General features: G+C 42.3%; 1 pseudogene; it reads right to left on the bottom strand.

Annotated features, from left to right (window-relative positions):
• LOC102006491 overlaps positions 1-11,030 on the bottom strand; it is a 20,492-nt pseudogene extending 9,462 nt beyond the window's left edge.
• Positions 11,031-15,290: the final 4,260 nt, after the last annotated feature.

Here is a 15,290-nt window from a genome sequence, read left to right as displayed (position 1 = left end):
CCGGCCCAAGCTCTTCTTGACTTAAGGGTTTTTGCTGAAAAGTCTGTGATTCTGATAGGTTTTCCTTTATAGGTGATTTTTTTCTATAACAGTTTTTAATATTTAGTTCTTGTGCTGAATTTCTGGAATCTTAACTATGTTAGGCCTTGGTGTAGTTTTTCTCTGATCATAGCTATATGCCTCACTTACTGTATGCCTCACTTATCTGCATGCCTCACTTATCTGCTGTGTATAATTTCAAGAAAAATTTTAATCTTCTGGATATCTGTTTGAATATGTTTTATGTAATCTAGTTCTTTCCTATGTTGGGCCTTCATGGTTTCCATGTCTTTCTTAAGCTCCTCTGGTTTCTGTTTGTTTGTTTTTTTTGTTTTGTTTTGTTTGTTAAAATTGGTATCTACTCTAGCTTCACTAACCATTTATTTCATTATGGTAATCATCTCTTTAATTATCTGTGCAATTATTTCTGTTTTGGTTTTGTCAAGAGACTTATCCATTTGTTTTGTTACTTCCACTACTATCATTTCAAAATTTCAGCTAGGTGGCTTTTGATTTCTTCTACCTCAGAGCTCCCTGGATTTACTTTGGGTGACTTGAGGGTATTGGGTTGCCTCTTGTTTCACATTTTTTCATTTTCTAGTTTTTGTTCTTTTTTAAAATTTTTTTTTATTTTAGTTTTTGTTCTTTTGTTTTCTGTGTTGAAGCTTATCAATTGCTTGTGGTAGATAGCTTTATTACTAGTATCAAGACCTCTTGAAGAAATGAATACTTTTCAGATATGTCTTCTATGTATAGTTGGCTTTGGCCTTTGAGTCCATCTCAGAAGGTTGTCTTTTCTGTTTACTAGGGATAAAATGTTGCATCCTGTTTGGCCTACTACCCAGTTCTTTGGTACTGGGCTGTAGTATTGTTTATTACCCCCAGACGGGGCTGGGGATATAACTCAGGGGTACAAATGCCTGCCTATTATCCGTAGACAATCTAGGTGTTGGCATACAAGGAAGATCAATTGATCACAAAAACTATGTCACCATCAGTGATAATAATAGCATCAAACACAGATTGGGGGGCTGGAGATTTAGCTCAGTGGCACAGTGCCTGCCTGGCAAGCACAAGGTCAATTCCTGGTACCAGAAACAAAACAAAACAAAACAAAACAAAACAAAACAAAACAAAAACCAGATTAGAAAATGACAAATTATGATAACTAATAATTTGCCACCTTTAACCCTAGGTACAAGATTTATAGTTATATAACAAAATCTATGACAAGTCAGAAAATTATATACAGTAAATGTCCGCTCTTTAGGGTGATTTTACACTAAGTGGAGAAAATTTAAAAGGGAGAAAAAGAAAAATAGAGAAATGAAAGAGAAAAAGAGATTGGAAGCAAGGCCATAGGCCAAAGGAAGATTGCACAAGCCTTGGGACACTGGTAAAGAAGATAGGAGGGAAGGAAAGTATACAGAAACAAACAAATACACAACAAAAAAACCCCTAAGAACAGCGTTCACCCTCACAGAAAACCTCAAAAATATGCAATCAAACAAATAGGAAGAAAATATGAAAGGAAGATTCTCTGTGATTTCAAGACTGTGGTTATCTTCCCAGGTCTACAGTGTTGTGGTAGTGTTCAGTTCAAGGTGTGATTCTGCTCTTGCTGGTAGACAAGTCAGAGCCCAAATCCATGCTGGTCAATCCCTGCAAATCAGCAATAGGATGAGGCCAGAGTGCCCATTTTGGGATTTTCAGTTCCATAGAAATTCAGCTTGAACCCAGGCTCTGGGCTTTGGGGTGAATAGTTTAGCTTCTAACACTGATTGTCTCTTGCTGTCCTGACCACAGCTCCCTGGCCATCACATCTCCTGTTGGTGTCCCTCACTCAGTCGCTGTGGGAGTTTAACACTGGGAACCCTGAGATAAAGCTAACTCGTGGCTGATCTGAGTCCTGTGTTCAGTTGGCCCCTCCCTAAACTGGTATGTTCTGTGGATACAGCAGATGCTTGGACTGGAGTCACTCACCAGGTGTTGTAGTACATGGCACCCACTGCTCCACTCCACTGGTGCGTTTCTCTCTGAAGGCCTCTGGAGTCACCCACTTTCACTGTGCCTCTAATTTAATCTTTCTTTCTCATGCTATGAGGCACGAGTTGGAGAGAAATGTACAGACTGCCCCTGCCTTATTCTTTTGAGGTCTGTCTCTTTGATGTCTCTGTAGGGCCTACTTTTCCCTTCCAATCCTTCCTAGGTCCCAGAGATCCTCCTTTTTCTCTTCCCCAAGTTGTTATTTTCCAGTGTCTGGATTGGGAATCTTGGAGAGGCTGATTTGTTGCTGCTTACCACTCTGCCATCTTTCTGGATGTCTCTGAGAATCCAAAGCTTTCATTTTAATATTTGGTTTTTCTTCTTATGACTTACAGGTAATTTGTAGGGTAATACTTGGTTTCTAAAACATAATCAGTTCCCCATCTACTTTTTCATTAATGGCTTTAGCACTCTTTGGTAATCCTTCCTGCACTAATTTTTTTTTTCAAGAAGGGTCATAAAATGGTGACTTTATACTGACCAATTTATTCTACATGCATTTGCTGGAATTATTTGATAAGGAATAATTTTCCTTTGGGTTGGGACTGTTTGATTACTCTTGATTGCAGTACTTACTTCAAAGACAGTATAAAGATTTAATTATTTTACTTTCACCCATTAAAGCTAAATATGTGTATCTAACAGACCTATACGACAGGACTGGGGATAGCTCAGCGGTAGAGCACTTGCCTAGCCTGGTCCATCCCCAGTGCCACAAAACAACAAAACAACAAAACAACAACAACAACAACAACAACCAAACCAAAAACAAAAGCAACTAAATGACAATTCTCTCCCATCTAAATCCAGAATCTCTGATCATTTCTATTTGACTACATTGTTTTTGTCAGGGTTTTAGCTCTATCTCCTTTGTCCCTCCCCAACTAGCCTCCATTATTCCTCATTCCCACAGTCACTTTTGCTTGCATTTGCCAACCTGGTGGCCGCTTTCTTTTCTGTCTCTTCCCTGCATATTTCCTCCTATCTTCTGTGATCATTTTCCAGCATCAGTAATATCTTTCGATATTTCTTTAATGGGGGCTTTTAGTGGTAGACGATCTTAGTCTCTCTCTGAAAGGGAGAAGAGAAGAGTTTTCCTGAGTGTATTGCTCAGTGCTGACTGTTGTTGTCTTACATCTTCTCTCTCAGTCAGGGACCGTGGCAGTCTTCAGCCACTGCCCAGTTCTGATGCTTTGCCTCTGCCCCTGTAGGCTCTCTATTTGCTCTACCCTGTGTTGCTTTGTTTTGTTTGTTATTATAATCTCTTTATTTGGCTGAAGAACACTTTCTAGTAGCTCCTTAAAAAGGGCGTGTGAGTTTTTGGTACCCTGGCATATCATAACACTCTATTTCATCTTTAGACTTGATTTGTAATTTGATGTGTATTGTTTCTGAACATTTTAAACATTTTAAAGTAGCTTTAAGTAATTTTCTTAACATTTCTTGTTGTTTTGGGTGAGAATTAAATGTCCTTTCCACTCTCTACTCTTTGTTTGTGACTTGTTTTTGTTCTTTGAAAGTGTTTAGAATCTTTACTTTGTTTCTCAAATATTGTATTATGATATTCTGATGAGTAGGTCTCTTTCCTTTCTTTAAATTAGCCTGTCAGTGAGCTCTTTCAAGCTGAAGGCTTACTTTCTTCCATTCTGGAATATATTTTTTATTCTTTTTTTACTTTAAATTTGTTTTCTAAATGGATACAAAAGCATAAACATTGTAGATATTAGTGTGTACCATGCCATGTTTTGACACATGTACACACTGTATAATGTTTCAAACAGGTTAAACACAGCTGTCTTCTCAAACATTTGTCGTTAAGGTGGAAACATTTAAAATCTTTTCTTCTAGTTGACTGAAAATATACAGTACCTTATCTTCACACTATGATCATCAATAGTCACTCTACCGTGCAGTCACATACTGGACCTTATTACTTATGTGTGACCCTAACTTAGTACCCACGACCCCTCTCTCTCCTTTCCTCCTCACCCCTCATCCTTTGTTACCCTTTCTTCACTACTGCTTCTATTTTGTTTACTTTTTGTAGAACTGTTATTAGTTGCTTGATATTTTTGATATCTTTTTCAAGCCTCTTGCCTTTTGTTTCCAATCTGCATCTGTCTTTTATAATTCTATATTTATGGAGAATTACTTCTTATTCTCCAACCTTAATTGAACTTTTTTTTTTTTTTTTGTCTTTTTGAGACAGGGTCTTGCAATGCAGTTCAGGCTGGCCTTAAGGTCACTTTGTAGACCAGGCTGGTCTTGAACTCACAATGATCCTCCTGCCTCAGCCTCCTGAGTGCGGGGATTATAGGGCTTGCACCACCATGCCTGGCTGCTTGAATTTTTAATTGTGTTAGTCATGCTTTGTTTTTAAGAATTTTTTTATTATTCTCCATGCCTTTGTTATAGCACCTTGTTTAGTTTCATAAGTGAAATGTCTTCTTTCATCTCATAAATGATGACAATTTTTTGTTTTTTGTTTTTGGTACCAGCAATTGAACTCAGGACCTTGCACTTGCTAGCCAGGCACTGTGCCACTGAGATATATCCCTGGCCCAATAATGACAGTTAAAAAAATATTTTATTTTGCTTCTTTCATTATGCCTGTCTTCTTCTGTGTTCCTGTGTGTATGTTCCTGCGTGTGTGCATGTCTATTTTTCCTTCTTGAAGATTTCCACAATGATTGTCTATCCTTGATTCATAGCAAAGAAAAGAACTCATAGAGGAAGAGGGAGGAGAAGTTATAAAATAAAAAAAAAAATTGCTTTGGCTAATTGTTTTTGCATAAAGCATCAGATTTGTTTCAATTTCACATTTTATATTGTCTTTCTTTGGAAGGCCAAAATTCGAAGTGTTTAGTTTTTTGTGTAATAAATGAATGTAAAGTTGGCATAAACTTGGAGGGAATTTTTTAATAATATTGACTATATTTCTTTGTGAGGCCAACATTTTGCTCTTATATACTTGTAAGAACTTTATACTATAACTCAGGGGGACTGAGTTCTACTAGTTCTAAGTGCTTTCTGTGGGAGCATAAGCAGATGACATGCTTCTCAGATCGTTTCCTCATGCATGAAATAAAACCGATTTTTCTCACTGGAAATGAGGATCCAATGAAGTAGGTTTTAAAAGTTTGGGGTTTACACATGAGTCATCATTTTGAAAGCTCCTAAGTTCCTTTGTTCTATATCTGCCAGGCAAGACACATACTGTTTTTTTAACCAAAGACTGAATTTAAAAAGTGTTTGTAAATAGCTACCACATTTTAAAAATTTTCAAATTTTCATTTATCTAACCTGGTCCAGGAATGAGGAAATATTTTCCTTTTTCTTTCTTTCCTTCTTTTCTTTTTGGTCCTGGGAATTGAACTTAGGACCTTTCACTTTGCCAGGCAGGTGCTGTGCTGCTGGGCTATATCCCCAGCCCCCAGGAAATATTTTCAATGGTGTGATTCCTGGATGAGGACCCTAGAGTTGCATTCTATTGAGTTTGGTCTCTAACTGGGCTTTTAAACACAAACATGGCTGCTTGAAGTTGATGCCACAGATCTAAAGTCAAGAAAAATGCTTTAGTTCCTTTGTCACCTGGAGTCATGAGTGGCCACTGCACATACAAAGGAATAATCCATGAGTGAATAAGGTTAACAATAATCCTCCTCAGAATTAGGTCAAGTAGTTTATTTAGGGCGTGGGTGGTGAGTCAGCCCCAGAGCTTGGCCCTCCAGGATGAGGGAGTTGTGCGATGTGTGTGTGTGTGTGTTGATGAGAACACTTCATCCTTCCAGAAGAGTTTCTAGCTTGTTCGTACTCACTTGCTTTTGTTCTTACATCCTGAAGAAGTCGAATTCTCTCTTACGCCTGCTTCTACTCTTTCTTTCTGGTACTTCCTTTTAAGGACTAGTGCAAGGATTTTGCCTGAGACATGACAGGGCCGGGGAGGGAGGGCAGAGGACTCGGGGACCCACGGCCCCCCCACTGAGGCTTGGTCTGAGTCCCGGTTGCTTATCGTTTGTCTACTCCATCCTCTGTCCGCCCTGCTCTATTTGGACTCCATTGTGGTGTTCACAGAGAAGCTTCGTGAGGGCCGGACACCACTGTGGTGGATTCTCAGCCATCCTTCCCTCCTCCCATCCCCGTGTTAGCCTGTGTTCTACAGGCTAAAACACAGGCTGTTCCTGGGCCTTTGGAAACATGAAAGAGATTTACCTGTATTCAGTTTGTGAGTGGAACACAACAGAAGAAAGTAGATAAGAAGGGAAACACAAGTAGGGAACTTTAATTTAGTTCCAAAGAGGATCCATAGATGGTGTTGAAAGATAACTAATGATTGCGAGAAATTTTATACATATTTTTCTTTCAAAGGGGCCAAGGACATAGCTCAGTGGCACAGCACCCGCCTGGCAGGTGTGAGGTCCTGAGTTCGATCTCCAGTACCAAACCCAAAACGAAACAACCCCTACAAATAACCTATAGCCATGACAAGCCCTGACACTGAAATAAACATGAGACTTGGTAATTCAGCACAGGTTAATCTTTGACAAGATAACGATCCAAGGAAGACAAGGGACAGAGGTAAAGAAGAAAAAAAATCTGTATTTACTGAACCTGTGTGCTATCTGGGAAGCCGTCGCTACGTTAAAAAATAATAAATGATTCAAAGTTCACTGGATAAATATAGCCAGATGAGAACAAATGAGTAACCTTGGTAGAGTGTGTCTCTGCGCAAGATGAGACGTCGTATGCGTAACTTAATTCACTTCAGACATTTATTAGGCACACACAAAGTACAAGGGCCTGCTCCAGCACCGGGCAGAGTACGAATGAGACACTGTTAGGGCATAAAAACGTCCTTCTACTTTATGTGCATGTTACTTGTTCAGATTGTGGGGTTCTTACATTGCATTCCGTGCTATGTTCTTGTTGGAAGATCGCGGGTGTAAAAACCTCCCACTCTGCGTATAGGACACTGCCCCGAAGAATGGGGCTGGGGACGAGAGGCCGGTTAGTACTCAGAACTCAGTGTCACAAGGTACTGGGAAGGCTGCACTACCGCATATGGTTAGGTCAGGCTCTGTCGTTCAGTTTTGGTGCTGGGGCTAGAACTCAGCACACGCAGTCTACCGCGGAGCTACCCCTCACCCCCTACTTAGCATTCAATGTATAAAATCCAGAAAAACACGTGCATGCCCCTGGTGCTCGGCCCTCGCTCGCTTCCTCCCGGCATGGAAGACTGTCCCTTGCTTCGTGCCGCCGCGGATGGCTTTCTCCAGCGCGAGCTCCTTCAGGGCAGGGCCAGCCTTTAGCACGGAGCCTGTAACAGGAACCGATCGGAAAATGTCTGTGGGCCCATCTGCCTTCCCGGAGCGCCCTACTCCCGCCCCGCACCCTTTCAATCAACATTCTGGTCCTGTATAGAAAGATCTCCTTTCAGAATTCTGGCCCTGTTTCGCCTGTGCTTCCTACAAGCTCTTAGACCCTTGCGGTGGTGGTTCTCCAAGTGCTTTCCGCGGGGCACCCGTCCGGACCCAAGCTGCGCGCCGCAGCCCGCCCGCGTGCTAACTAGCCACGACTCGCCCAGGGGACAGCGCCATCTGGCGGCCACAGGGCCGCAGCACCCATGAAGGAGGCGCTGCACTTCTGTAGGGAACCTGGGGGGGGGGTGTTCCTCGGTTCCTCGGTTCCCAAGCCGATGTTCTTTCCCACAGGAAGAGATTTCTACCTTTATACTAGTCTAGGTTTCCAGAGGAGTGAATACGAGTGTATTTAAGATGAGTATTTACGGGAGTCCCCTGCCTTTCGAGTTCCGGCGTTCTCGTCACTCCCCGGTGCAGCCGCACCCCGTGGTTGAGCCCGGGGCGGCCTCCCAGCCCCGCCTCCCACGTCCGCCGCAGCCGCTGGGTGGTCTGCGCCTCCGTTCTCCGCGCATGCGCGGGGGTGTCTGCATTCTAATGTGTTCTCATCGCCTGTGCGGTCCGGCGCGTCTTGCCTGAGCTCTTTTAGGACAGGGGCCCATTGTGGTCATTTGAGCTCAGCCTTCAGCACAGTGCCTGCAGTAAGAGACGATTCGAAAAATGTTTCCCAAATGAAGAAAGCGATGACTGTACGTGGATCCGTTTGCTCTGCCTGGAACTTCCAAACTCCGTCTCCCTCCACCAAGTTCCTCTCAGTAAGAGCAGCTGGCCCAGGCGCTCCCCAGCCTTTCAGACCTCCCCCGGAGGGTTCACCCAGAGTGGCTGCCTGGTGCACGATGTGGACCTTGCGCTTGACCAACCGGAGCCACCCCCTGGTTAGCTCATTAAGTCACACACTGTTCCTAGGGCAATGCATACATGATTTTTTAAAATCACCAATAATAGCACTGACTTTATTTTTATTTTTGGTGCCGGGGATAGAACTCAGGTCCTCGCGCTTGCAAGGCCCGCTGTGGCCGCTGAGCTACATCCTTGGCCGGCAATGACTGTAATGTATAATATTATCGGTTGTCTTGGTTGAGAACATATTAAGTGCCCTATGAAGCCTTTTAGATGAGTGTGTTAATTTTGAAATCAGACTATGAGGAAGATATGATTTATAAAATTGAGAAAATGGAGGTAAACAAGGCTTCATTTGCCCAAGGTCATAGAGCAAGAAATATCAGAGTCAATTCAAACCCAGTTCTTCTCTGTTGAAGACAGTACTCTTAGCTTGAAGCTAAGCAGATACTTGACAAAAGTGTATGGATGTCAGAGATCTTTGCAGTGCAAAATTGAGATCAGACAGAACAGCAAGAAATCTGAACTTTATAGGCTAATCTGTGAATGAAGTGGTATTTATTGAGTACCTAACTGTGGGCAGGCATTGCTTCAGAAGTGGAGGACATAGTGGGTAAATAGACAGACACAGGTGTCCACCTTCTAGGAGTTTACTTTCCAGTGCAAGGAGCTGATTGAGTCGAAAACACCCGAGTCAAGCCAGGGGCAGTGAGAAGGAGCAGGCATATGAAGATTTGGGAAGAGTCTGTCCCCTGTGAAGGGAAGGAAGAGATATGCACAGGCCCTGAGGCTACCAAGACTGGCTGAAACTAACAACTGGAAATATGGAAGGGAAATGACCTGCATCAAGCTGTCTTGGCATAGGTTGTATATGCTCGGGAATCAAACCAGGCTGTGCCGGAACAGCAGAGTCAATTACCATGTCTAGGAAATGTAGCAGAAAAAAACCAATATCAAAGCGAATGGAAGGCTTTGCACCAAGGAGTTAGAAGGCAACTTTTATGATGTTAGTGAGCTGGGGAACCCAGAGGTTCAAATCACCAGCCCAGAGCCAGGTTGGAGTTCAGTTTAAATATGGTGTGCAAGTGGGAAGTACAAAGCTGATAGCAGGTTATTACATGATTGGTTACATGGAATACAAGAATTACGTCATATGTTGTCAGGAAGGTTTGTACAGGAACATTCTGGGAGGGAGGGGGTCTGAGGAGAGTAGGTAGAGTTGAAAGTGTCCTTAGCTTGGCCAGTCTTCCCCCAAACATGATGGCCCTGAATTCCTTGAAGCAAGTTGGAATCACTGCATATTTTTGAAACACAAGCCAGACACAGTCAGTTTGACCTGCACATTGTTAAGGGGGGACATCTGGGCCTAGACAGTCAAGGCGAGCTACGTGACAGGGAGCATGAGCATAGTCACAGGCTGTGAACTGATTTCTAACTTTTGTTATAATATGCCTTGAAGTCTGCTATTCTATAAGTGTGCCCTAACAGGAGGAGGACTGGGTCAAAAGCAGGTCCCGTTACAGTTACAGTTTAGATCTAAGATGAGCCCCTGTCTTCCAGATCTCACGTGTGTAGAGATGCAGCTTTTGGAAAGTGACTAGCTCATGGTGGCTGCGCACTTATCAGTGGATCAGTCCATTGCTGAGTTCATAGCTGAATGTGCTGTTGGCTCCTGTTTTGAGGAGTGGGTCACTTGGGGATGTGACCTGGAAGGGTGTATTCTTGTCCCCGACACCTCCCTTTTCGCTCTGCTTCCTGGCTGCTGTGGGTTGAGAAGCTGTCCTTTGCCATGCACTGTGAAACCGTGAACCAAAATAAACTTACTTATTTAGGCAGTGCTGAGAATTGAACCCAGGGCTTTGTACCTGAAAGGCAAGCACTCTACCCCTGAGCCCTCCTCCTATAAGTTGTGGGTGTTAGGTGTTTTGTCCTAGCAGAAGAAATTAACTAACTGTGCTGCTTTGAATCTTTCATCTGTGCCACCACTATTTTTCCCAGTGCCTGAGAATGAATCAAACTTGAGACAGAAGCAAACATCATCACTAAAGAACATGATCAACAGCATTTTCCTTAATCAGTAAAGTCTACAACATAATCTACAAAAGACCTTTTCAAAATATCATACCGATTGGCTTCCACATGCCAGACATCTCTCATATTTTCGCCTTGTCAGAGTAGTTTTATAAGAACAATGGCACACGACAACCATTCCAGTCTCACTAATGCTCCACCCAGTTCCCACGGTCTTTATGAAGTGTGATAAGAATTGGGAGTGATGCTCAGGTGGGAGTGATTCTGTTGGTAACAATACATAGGCTTATTTTGCTTCCAATTCAGCAGTCCGTGAAAGTAGCGGGGGGATCCCTAGCCCAGATGTCGTCTGTTAGGGGGTGCCTTGTCTGGGGAAGAGTTAACGACTCATAAAGCTGAGCAAATGTCGCCATGTGTTCAGTTACAGTGCACTTCCTGCTGGGGTGGATCCTCCTACACCCATCCCTTGGCTTGTCACCCTCACACTTTCAGAAACTGATTTGTAACACTTTGCACCTTCTCTGCTCCGTGTGGTTTCACCTGGATCTGGCTTTTGTCTCCAGTGATTGTTGCCTTTTTATGGGTGCTATGAAGTGCTCCGTCTCTCCCTGTGGGGTTCGCAACACTTCTCTTCACTAAGGTACTTTCCTGTGCCATGCCGATCCCTGGCTTTTTTCTAAAGTGGCACTGCCTTCAGAGCATCCCTAAGAGAAAAGCGCGCTGTGACTCGTGCAGCTTTTCTGCTCTCTTGGCACAGCCAGTCACTGTCATCCGGCCCCCGGGTGCTCGCCTCCTTATGTAAGCATGTTTATTACAGAAAGCGCACATGTGGAGTGAGCACCTCCCAGAGCCCAGGCGCGGCCTGCACACTGGGTAGAGCAATAAGCCAGACAAGGCCTTTGCCCTCAGAGACAGTGGTTAAGAGAAACAACTGAACAAAATGAGTTCAGATGAGGAAAATACAAGATGATGCAACAGAAAGCAATACTGAATGGAGCAGGTGAGAGAAGGCTTTCTGAGGACGGACCTTTGATGAGAGACCTGTGTGCATGAGATAAATCACCCAACCAGTCTTGAAAAGATCTGAAGGAAAAATATCACAGATAAGGGAAGATACAAGGGCAAAGTTCTTGAGCTGTGAGTAAACTTGGGGTGTCAGGGCCAGGGATATAGCTCAGTGGCGCAGCGCCTGCCTGGCAAGTGCAAGGTCCCGAGTTTGATTCCCAGTGCAAAAAAAAACAAAAGAAAAAACAACTTGGTGTGTCTGGTGAATAGAAACAAGTCAGTATGGAAAGAGAAGGGCGGGGGAGTAGTGAGGTGTGCTCCTCCACACAAGTGCCATGAGAAGTTCAGCTTGTAACCCAAGGACAAAGGAGGGTCACTGAATAGGATTTACATGTATACAAATTATATGATTTGTTTATCCTTTTAATAAACAATGAGATAATTAGTTCTTACAGGTTAAAAAAATACTGAAAATTATGTGGTGGACCCAGAGGTTCCTAAGAAGCGTATGAGCAGAACCTGAAACTTGGATTTTCAGACTCCCAAGTCTAGCATTTTCCTCTGTGCACCGTCCAAGTGCAAAGTAAGATTAATGACAAGGGTGAGAGATGAATGTTGCACTTGATTTGTGAATATTCTGAGTACATGATAAAAGAGTTGATACGTATGAACATGTCTGAGAAAGCTGTATTTCTTAGTGGACCATTTCATTCAGTGGAGAAGTTCAGCCAGCCTTGCAGGATGCCCCTCCAATAGCACAATACCATGGGCTAGGGAAGTTGTAAAGAGAAGACGTTTATTTGGCTTACATTCTGGTCCACAGTCTAGGGGCCGCATCTGGTGATAGCCTTCTTGCTGAAGAGTCCCAGGGCAGCACAAAGAGAAAGACACAAGCAGTGTGTGAGAAACCTAGACAAACTGGCTTTTATAGCAGTTTCACGTTCAACATAACCCATTAATCTATTGATTCAATAATCACATGAAAGAAATAATTCATGAGGGCGGAACTCTAATCACCTCTTAAAAAATCTCTACCCAGTCCTGCTTTGTAATACGGTATCTGAGAATGGGGATTAAAAGTCAGCATGACTTTCTGAGGGGAACTGGATTCAAGGAATATCATATTTAACCCATAAAGGCTAAGGATAACAGTGATTATTGCAGTACCTTAGTCCTTTTTTTTTAATTTTAAAGAGCAAAAAACAAAAACAATGATACAGAGTTTCAAAACAAAACAGCTGGGCATGGTGGCCCACGCCTGTAATCCCAGCACTTGGGAGACTGATGCAGGAGGATCCCTGTGAGTTTGAGGCCAGCGTGAACTGCATAGTGAGACCCTGTCCCAAAAAAGACAAAGAAAAAAAAAAAGAATTTCAAAACAAGATAAAAGGAAATTAACAATGGTAATTATGTTGTGTATTGTTATCTTCAAAGTATTTGCTCAGATTATAAGATTACAGGCATGCAAAACTGATCAAACAGTATAAGAACAAACTGTTCCTTTCAATGAATAGAAATTATTAGTATAATTATCTTAGCATCTTGTGTGTATACATATATATATTTTTTCCTTTCCCTTCCTTCTTTTCTCCTTTCCCCCACCCCAGTTGTTTTTTCCTTTGAGCAGTTTCTTTCCTGTTCACATAATCTATTGTAGATTTTGAATCTTATTTACTCTTTCATTTTCTTATACTAGGGAGACCATACAGTGTTTACACATTTGAGTCTGATTTATTTCACTTATGAGTATGGCCTGAAGTTGCATCCATTTACCTGTAAAAGTCTTGAGTTTATCTTTCTTTATAGGTGTATAAAAATACCGCATCTTTTCATTCATTGTATAAAAATACCGCATCTTTTTTATCCATTCCTCAGTTGATGGGTATTTGGGTTGTTTCCAAGATTTCGCTTTTACAAATTGTGCTGCTGTAAATATGGGTGTACATGTATTCTTGTGGTATGATGTTTTTAATTCTTCTGGGAAAATACCCAGAAAGGGAATAGCTGGGTTGAATGAATCCTCTAATCCTAGGTTTTAAAAGGAATCTCCACACTAATTTCCACAGTGATTACACCAGTCTGCATTCTCATCCACAGTGGAGACAGGTTCCTCTTTCCCAACAGCCCTGCCAGCATTTGTTATGGGTTGCTTTCTTGATGATAGCCATTCCTTCTGGATGGAATCTCAGTGCTGTTTTAATTTGCATTTCTCAAATGACCAGTGATGTTGAACATTTTTTCATATATTTATTTGCCATTTGTATTTCTTCACCTGAGAAGTGTGTATTCATCTCAGATACCCATTTTTGGATTGGGTCTTTGAATTTGGAGGGCCTGATTTTTAGAAATTCTTTATATGTTCTAGATGGAAGTCCTTGTCTGAGGGACAGTTGGCCAACATTTTTCACTACTCTGTGGGTTTTCTTTTCACTCTGTTGCTGATTCCTTTTGATGTGCAAAAGCTTTTTAGTAAGATGGGATCCCAGTTGTTGATTCTTTGCAGTATTTCCTGTGCAGTTTGGTTTTTGTTCATGAACTCTCTGCCTACCCCTATGTCTTCAAGATTTCTACCTACTTTTTCTTTCAGTAGATTTAATGTTTCTTTTTTAATATTTAGATCTTTGATCCATTTTGACTTTAGTTTAGTGTATGTTGATAGACATGGGTCTAGTTTTAGTCTTCAGCATGTGGCAAGCCAGTATTTCCAGCACCATTTATTAAAGAGTCTATTTTTCCTCCAGTGAACATGTTTGTCCCCTTTGTCAAAGATAAGGTGGCTGAGTGTGTTTGTAGTTGTGTCTAAATCTTCTAATCTGTTTCATTTGTCGTCAGGTCTGGTTTTTCTACAAGTACTGCACTGATTTTATCATAGTAGCTTTGTAATATAGTTTCAAGTCAGGGATTGTGATGCCTCCTGCCTTGCCTTTTTTGCCCAGGATTACCTTTGCTACTCTAGGTCTCTTCTGTTTCCAAATAAATTTTAGTAATGCTAATGGTATTTTGATCAGGATTGCATTAAATTTGTATAACAGTTTTGGAAGTATGGCCATTTTCAATTAGGTCACAAACTATGCAAGTCCCCAGCTTTAGCCCTGCAGTGCAGACCCTTTGAATAGGCATCTGAGCTCTGTTAATCACCGATGAGATGGCTGGTGCTGAGGATGGTGATGTTAACCCCTTTCCTTCTGTAACTTCACAATTGCTCAGGCTCTCGGTGTGATGGGTTAGGGTGAAATAGAAGGAGAAGCATTGAATTGCTCAGAAGCTCAGCATCTGAGTGGTATGGGGCAGTGGTAATTACAAAGATGATGGAGTTGGCTGGATTCCTGCCTTAGTTTCTTTGAAGGACATGAACAGATGAGGGTCAGCCAATTATTAAATTAAGTGGTGCTATAAAAGCCGGAAGGCTTCCCTGGAAGCATATAAAAAGTCTTGGCTCCCGTCACTGTAGGACAGTCGGTGCTGAAGGTCAGGCCCAAGATGTAATAACAAGGTGGCAGAACATGTGGATTTGCGGTCTTCTCTCAATTCCTATGCTAAAATCAAGGCTTCAGAATGAGGAAATTTGCATGGATTTGTCTGAGAACCTTGAAACCTCACTGCATTTTTCTTTGACTTTTTCCTGCCTGGCAGAGGCAACAGGTCTTCCTCCCACCCTCTTCCCCGATCCTCCATTTCATTGTTCCAGACCAATAACTAGGGCCAGATCTTAGCACAGCTCAGGAGGGAAGGTTTCTTACTTCCCATAATAGGAATGGGTATTCACCAAAATAATTGCAGGACCTAGCCAATATGTGCCACCTGGAACCAAGAGATACTGTACAGAAAGGGCTTTGACAGCACCCAGATCTCTCCCAAGACTCAGGATCTTGGCATGGAGCAGGGTCCCAATATGCTACTTGAATGGCCCCT

Source organism: Chinchilla lanigera, unplaced genomic scaffold (genome assembly GCF_000276665.1).
Source record: "Chinchilla lanigera isolate Chin_1 unplaced genomic scaffold, ChiLan1.0 scaffold00033, whole genome shotgun sequence".
NCBI classification, from domain to species: Eukaryota; Metazoa; Chordata; class Mammalia; order Rodentia; family Chinchillidae; genus Chinchilla; species Chinchilla lanigera.
Note: the sequence above shows the minus strand (reverse complement) of the source record. Positions and strands in the feature narration are given on the sequence as shown.